Source organism: Malaya genurostris, chromosome 1, assembly GCF_030247185.1.
Source record: "Malaya genurostris strain Urasoe2022 chromosome 1, Malgen_1.1, whole genome shotgun sequence".
NCBI lineage: Eukaryota > Metazoa > Arthropoda > Insecta > Diptera > Culicidae > Malaya > Malaya genurostris.
In genome coordinates, this window is record NC_080570.1 from 67,440,633 (window position 1) to 67,449,142 (window position 8,510).

Genomic DNA, 8,510 nt, shown 5'->3' on the forward strand with positions numbered 1-8,510 from the left:
TTTCAATCAATATCATCACAGTCATATGCTTTAAATTCACACATGATTATTAATGATAGTTCTCACGAATATCAACCATGCAGCGATTTTCACTGGCAGATGATGGTATTCAGATGTCAATAGCGCAACACGCATAAGCAATATGCAAAGCAAATACAGCGAAAAAAATACATTCTGATTATTAATTATAGGGACAAAAAACTTAGTTTTAATTACAGAATTGATTCACTCTCATGGTATTAGATTTCACCCAATTAAACGCTATTTAGCACGTATTTGATTTATAGAAGTAACAGGAGTGCAGAGTTTCGCGCAGCGTCTGAACCAGCCCTAAGCGTAGAAGCTATGTTGGCTAATATAGAGCGGTACTTGGTAGAGCGCTGAACGCTTTTTAGTGTTCGCTCCTGCGCTCCTGTTCCTTCTCTGTATGAAATTAAAGTGAATAGTGTTAATATTGTGTGTTAAACTGCTGCATGAAATATGCTTTGTGATGACATTATAATTGTTTTTAATAACAGCATGGCATATTAGAATACGTTTGAAATTGATTTCCAAAGTATCACCCGTTACATTGAATATCGCCATTTTCAGGTAAAATCACTGCATTGCTGATAATCGTGAGAATGATTTTAAATGATTATCATTTCATTACGGGATGAGATTTTTTCCATACTTCACGTGATCATAATCATCGCTGATTTTGCGGATAGTGATAATCGATGTCCAAAATCGAGCATAATTTTTTTCAATGGTGATATTTTCGCAACATTGAATCTATCTATCCGCCTGGTCAGTGTCTCTAGCCCTGGTGAAAACTAAAATCTAAGTTCAAGACAGTTTCTAGTCTTGTTCTTCCTCTAGCACAAAAATTCAACATAAATCGCAGAAAGAATGGGTTTGAGAAAGTTTACAGGTTCACATTCATCCTCTGGAGTGTACCTTTTTGAAAATTATTCCTAATCAATTCATTCATTCTATGTCAGAATATTGATTAATTGTATAGCGAAGATTATGACAGCTTCTCGACATAAAAATCAACAAAATGAAATAAACTTTTCTTGTCATACTTACACGCTTTTTGATTTTTTTATTTTATTCCACCACAATCCAATAATTCAACGGTAAAACTAACAATAAAGTTAGTATTAAACCATTTGATTTCAAGGTGTAACTCATCTTTCGTCCTGTCCACCATCTTCATTGGAACTAACTAGATCTTTTTGTTTTCACTAACTTTTCTGTTCTCCCCTTCCCCGTCTCTTCACCATCTCGTTGTCAACTAATTAGCTATCTGTCGTTTTCTAGGCATTTCGTTCCCATATCTCCTTTCTACCCCGTTTTTCTACAATATTGACTAGTCTATGTCTCTTTCATTCTCTTCCGTAACATAACCATCAACCCCAATGGAAGACCGCTCCAATCGATGACCAGCATGCGGGCCACCCACCGGGTCTTCGTAGCCTGGGGGTGTTTCCCGCGGACCCATACGGATCGAAGGATGCGGCCAGCATAAATATTTACCAACGTCATCTGGAAGACTCACGCTGAAGTTCATCGACCACTTGCTGATTTCAACACCAATACAATATTACAGTTTTATGTTAGTCGTTAACAAAAGTTAGAAAAAGCCAGCATCTTAGAGCTTAAGCAGTGTGCCTGAAAAAATTATATTATATTACTGAATAAAAGAAAGGTGTAACTCAACTTTTACTAGCAAATTTAGTCTAATTCCGGAAATTTGGACTATTAGAAATTTTAACATACACAATAATCGTACTAAGTACGCTGAGAAGGAATAAAACTGATCTTTGCAATTTTCGAATTTGTAGATCTGGTCGATGATTGATGGTTAAGAAAATCTATTTTATATTGTCTTCGGTTTAAGTGATTCCGAAAAATGTTAACAAATTGGACAAAACATTAGTAACCACTGTTCTTTACGTTTCTTCTTCAACTCGTCAGCTCAGAGCAGCTCAAATAGAACTGCATAGTGCCAACTTAAACAATTCAATTTGAACCTTTAAGCAGACGTAAAGTTAACGCTGTAGGCGAAGTACTTTTTTATATTGCACCGAAACCTAATGTCTATCCTGACGTCCCCAATAGACGAATGGACTGTTTAAGTTTGCACTAAGCAGTTCGATTTGAACTGCTCTGCACTGGTGAGTCGAAGACGAAACGTAAAGAACAGTGTAATCGGTCCTGTATCCTTAGCATAAAATCGACTTTCGCCAAAACCAAAAATAATCTTTAGCAACCAGTTAATGTGTCAAAACACGATGTTTTTTTAGCGCTCAATTTTCTCAGAGATGACTGAATCAATTTTAACAAACTCATTTTAGGCTACTTTGCGCCATTCATCAAGTTTGAAGATAAAATAGCTGTGACTTCTGGTTCCGGAGATATGATGGTATATGTGACATAACCGACAAAACGCAATGTATTTTTATTGCTCAACAAACTTAGGCTCGTTTAAAAGCTACTATTGGGCCATTGATCAAGTTCGAAGATCAAAGTGAAGTAACCGACAAAGTGCGTTCTTTTTTACAGCCTACTTTTCTCAGAGATGGCTGAATCAATTTTAACAATCCTAATCTTATTTGGAGGCTACAATTTAGTAATTGATCAAATTCAAAAACCAAATAACTATTCCCTCCAGTGACGTAATCTCAGATATGACAGAACCGATTTCAACACACTCAGACTTGTTTGAAAGCTACTATTGGTTCATTGATTTATTTTGAAAATCAAATGACTTTTTTTCTGCTCCGTATGTATAATAGTATAAGTGACGTAATCGACAGTGCGTTTATTTACCGCTCACTATTCTTAGAAATGGTTGAACCAATTTTAATAATCTTAGGTTTGTTTGAAAACTACTACTGGACCATTCATAAAATTCAAAGATCAAATAACTGTTCCTTCTAGTTCCAGAGATATAATGACATAAGTGACGTAACCGACAAAACGCATTGTTCATTTTCGCTCAATTTTCTCAGAGATGGCTGAGCCGATGGAAATATGCTCAAGCTTGTTTGAAAGCTACTATTAAGCCATTGATCAAGTTTGAAAACCAAATGACTGTTACTTTCGGCTCCGGAGATATAATGGCATAGGTGACGTAAACAGCAATACGCATTGTTCTTTTAACACTCGATTTTCTCAGAGATGACAGATTCGTTTGAAAGCTACTACTAGATCAGTTGGCTGTCATGTATTTTAACAAGTGTAGACTTGTTTGAAAGCTGCTATTGGACCATTGATCAAGTTTGAAAATCAAACGACTGTTACTTCTTGGTTCAGAGAAATAACGATGATCGTTTTGATCACTGTTTCATCGATTGTCTCATATCGACGAAAAAAAATCTGATTTATTACTCGTAAACCAGTACTGCCAAATACTGCTCTGAATCATCAGTACGTTGCTGTTTCCGATTGACTGTGAGTAAACGAGGCACCCACTTTGAAAAGAGTTTTCTCATAATCAAGTGCTCATGCATAACACACTGCCTTCTGATATCTGTACGGCCTCAGCTATCCCCCGAAATTTTAATTTTGCCATTAGCTATAACCGATTTGTGGACTTTTTCGATGTTTTCTGGAGTAACCACCTCACAATTGGACAACCGGAGCGTGTCTGTACGATCACGTTTAAGTTCAGCAAAACAAGAACAATTGGTTTTTTCGATGAAGCAGAGTCCGGATCACACTTTTGAAGCCATTACTGAGCTTGTACAGTATTATTTTTACGTTTCGTCTTTGACTCATCAGTGCAGAGCAGTTCAAATTGAACTGCTTAGTGCTAAACTCGGCAGTTCAATTTGAACCGCTAAGCAGACGTAAAGTTTCTGCTACCCTCAGAACACTTTTTGTTTTGCAACGAAGTGCAATGCCTTTTCTGACGTGCCGGACAAAAACGTGTTTTCGACTATTTCTGGCCGATGCAGGTTTGGTCATTTAGGGGTTAGTCAAATTTTGTACTAGGGCACATAACCGTTTTTATTATTTTTACGTTTCGTCTTTGACTCATCATTGATCTGCTCAGTGCTAAACTCGTACAGTATGTTTTTCACCAAGAAGCAATCGTTTTGAATCTATTATTTTGAAAATGTCAAAAATACCTTCTCTTAAATGGCTGTCACTTTTTTCTGACTAATAGAAATGTCATGAAATTTCACACATAATCTTTTGAAAATTTATAAACGTCATATGAATTTGGCAATGATAGTGTGTCATCAATGGTGTGTCAGCCACACGACTTATTGTGTGATGTGTTAAGAGCAGTTTTGTCGAGCAACCACATCTTTTTCAAAACTTCATGAGAAATTAATCCAAGAAAATGAGAAGGTTTTCCTTTTTTTTGACTAGCAAAAAACGGCTCGTGTCAATATAACACTGCCGGTGAACTGCCAATTGACTGCAAATTGCTGCTATAATTATGAAGCATACATCTAGACACCCGATTCGTCAACTGCAGTTACTGGCTCGATTTCGAAACATTCAAGTTTACTGATACTTTCTATAGGTTTGAGGTGCACATGTTTTGTCCAATACTGGAAATTGACATATGGTTTTAGGAACACGAGCAAACAAACAAGCTCAGAAATGTATACATGTTAATATTTGGTAAATTAGTAGAATAATTACAAATAATCACAAATGTGTTTATATTCACATTCACCATTCCAAAAGTTTCAGTTCTTCGAAAAAAGCTTTTCTGATGATAATATAATGTTCTTTTTCAGCATTAAATGGTTTGTGTTGCAAATATGCATGCGTCAATCCTAAATAAATCATATTTAACCATAGTCATAGACGAGTAAATAACATGAATATATGACATCAATAGTCGAGCTGCATATGAATTGCTTTCAACACCCACTCAATCATCGTTGCAAACGATTCATTCGTGAATCTGTAAACATGCATACAAAACAGCCATTGGGTAGTTATACCCGCCGTTTTTCATGACTTCGTCAAGTATCCAAAGATGAATAACATAATCAATCAAGTTTCCTATAGAATTGTAAGTATCTTGTGCGTGTGTTATTCTTTCGCTGTCACTTGTTCCGAATATACTGGTTCCAGGAATATTCTATTATCCCGAAGATACACGTTATACGCTCAATTAATAGAATGATTCATATCCGACAGGCCAATATGATGGAGTTCACAAAGAGATAAAAGCAATCACTCAATCCGGAAGGAAATAAATATTTACTGCCTGCTTTGACAGTAACTAATTTGTGTATATTGAGTTTTAATCTACTTGTAAAGTATGGAACGGACAACGCATAAGAATGGGAGCAGAGTCAGTTTGAAAGAAAGTGAGAATGAACTTTGTGTACACACAATAAGATACCCGAGGGTGAAAGAATTACAAATAAATAGCAATTTTTAACTTTGAAGTAAATTATATCAATAATCGAAATTTATTTTATTTTGCTTGTAATTAGTGATACAATATTAAAATAATTACTAAAATTGATAATCAATGTTTTATTGTGATAACAAGAACAAAATACGTACTACAGACAAAATACGCGATTATTTATGATCATGAGAATAGAAAAATACTCTAAAAATCACTTTTCCCCGGCGAACGACGCATTATTTTGAGCTTGACAAATGAAGTTTATCCTTACTACACTTTTAAACATTGTGTTTGTTCAGTAAAATGAGACATACATATGACACAAACAGTAAAACTACATTAGACGAGTTTCGCGCTAACTCGAACAAATGTTGCCATCACCCTCGCAGATTGAGGTGATTTGGAAACCATCATCAAACCTGTTGATGAATTTGTACCTTACCTTGATGGTAAAATTGACAAACTTATAACTCATGACTTCTTATGCAGCGAACAGTCATCGTTTCTAAGGAATAAGGTTCAGCCATCTCCGAGAAAAGTTAGTGCAAAAAAACGTTACATACACACATACGCACACACACTCATACACACACACATACATACACAGACATTTTGCGTACTCGACGAACTGAGTCGAATGGTATATGACACTCGGCCCTTCCGGGCCTCGGTTCAAAAGTCGGTTTTCACAGTGATTGCATACACAGATAAAAATATTTTGTGAATTTACATTTATTTTCATGCACATATTTGGAGCAGGTAATTGAATGGAAAGTTACATTACAAAACTTAGCGGTTTGTAAATATACAGTCTTGTTCAATGAAAAACTAAATGAATCTTAATGTAATTTTACATCAATCATGGTTTTAAATCAGATTTTCGTTTCAACTGATGTCTATTTCATAGTACTATCGGTTTACAGGTCGTGTAAGTTTCATCTTTTCTTTCTGTGTAACCTTTTTATATGAGAAAGGCAAAAATAGCGAGCATTAAGATAGCTTTAATACAAATTTTATATATAAAAATAAATGAATATTTGTGTTTAATTCAAAGCATAATGTTGTGGGGGTTATTTCTTTTCTCGATCTTTGCTTAGAAAAAACGAAAATAAAGATTTAATGATAGAATATTTCTTTAATGACATAAATTCTTTTCCATGGAATTCTTGATTAAATAAAAAATACTTAGTTGCTATATTAGACTCTTCTCACAAACTGAGTTTTATTAAATTCTTAATTAATTATGACTCATTGGTTTAGTTTTTGATAAAATTACACTGAAAAACAAAATCAGTTTGAACAAGGCTAAATTTTCCTTAAAAGTAAAATTGAATTTTTGACTGTAGGTAGGGAACATAATCACCTATCTTGTAACAAAATTTCATCCTAATCAGAAAATTTTTTTTTGAAAATCGCCTTCAAATTTTCAAAGTCGATATTTTCAGTGTAGGAGTCGATTAAGGGAGGGTAGGGTCTAAACAATGAAAAAAATTACCATTTTTAAGATTTTTTCCCAGAATTATCGTTCAACAAAATAAATTCAAGTGTTTTGCATGATAAAAAGTACCATTCGATCAACATTTTGTAATTTCTTCGTGGAAAAACATTGAGTAATAAGTCGATGAAGAGGTATTTTTGAGGACGCTTCTTAAAAATCATGACTTGCGGTGTCCACTGTATCTCAGCGCAGACTAATCAGAAGTGAACAAATCAACGTAGCATAGTTAGAGAAGAATGTTTTGTAGACCTCAACGTTTCTGTTTGATTTTGTTTACTTTCTTGAGGGTCACTCCTCAAGGGTCTGTTAAGAGGAGATTAACAAACCACAAAATACCAAAAAAGACACCTAAAATTATACCTTCAAAAAAAGATCCCCGTGTTAAAGCTAAAAAGCCAAATTTAAAACCAAAAACTGTGCCTCCTGGTTTGTCAAATTCACAAACCAATCCAGGAACTAGCTCAAGAAAAGACAATAATCCAGTGGGCTCCATTTTTGGTGGTTGGTCGAAGTAAAAACTACGATTTTTCACGAAAAAATCCGCCATTTTGTAGCTGTTAAACCTCCCCAAAGCACAAACAACGAAAAGGAAAACGTTGCGGTCTGGTTTTTTATATGTATAAAGTATGTGCAAAATTGGTGCAGTAGTTTTTGAATGACGATGGACACTGACTTTCAAATCCTGCTTTCGAGAAAAACGCGTTTGAAGTTTTTGTCTATAAAATCAATGGAAAAATAATTACTCCAGGGAGCCCGTAGCGTCTAACATTTTCAAAAAACATATCTTTCTTTTATAATTTATTATAATAAAATATTTCAATAATGTTTGGTCACGTTTTTAATTCTGAAGTTTAAAATCTGATAGGGTGCTGCCACTCTGAAAACGATTTAGCGCGAAATTCGTCATTAAGATAATATCAAAATTTTCGAGATGTATTACAAATATTTCGTGCCACTGCTTCGGAATTTTTTGTTTTGTGGCACAAAGATTGTAAAAAAAGGTAAAATCAGGTCCTTATCTCAACTTGCCGACTTTCCATATAAGAAAGACATGTGAGTATGGGCAGTTCAAGTCAGATGTATATTTGACATAATTGATTTTTTTGCCTTTAAATGCCACTTGGGTTTAAAGGATCAATTATACTTGCTAAATGGCAAATTCCAATACATTTTATTAACTACAAAATGGAGTATAACAACAAATTTTATTGTTTTAGGGAATCTCTCAATTCAGTGAATGAAATATGAGTATAATATTAGATATAGTAATTGTATATTGTTATTGTAATTAAAGTCAAACTTGAGAATTTCCAGAAAGCGTAAAAATTTCCAGAATTTCCAGGTAAAAAATGTTAAAACTTTGGCCTATATTTGTTACCTATGCGTATCCGGGCAATAGCGGCGTTATCCTCGCCGGCACGGAAAAACTGAACACCATTCCAATTATCATCCATCAACGTCGGCCACACGCTCCATTTCGAGCGTATCATCGTTGGCATCATAGCTTCATACAGTTTTTCCTCTCATTAACAGCAGACTCTTTGACCGGCAGAGAAAAACTGCGCGACCAACATTCAACAGTTTTTCCTTCGACCTCCATATGTTATCAATCATATCCGGCGGCGATGGTAGAGAATT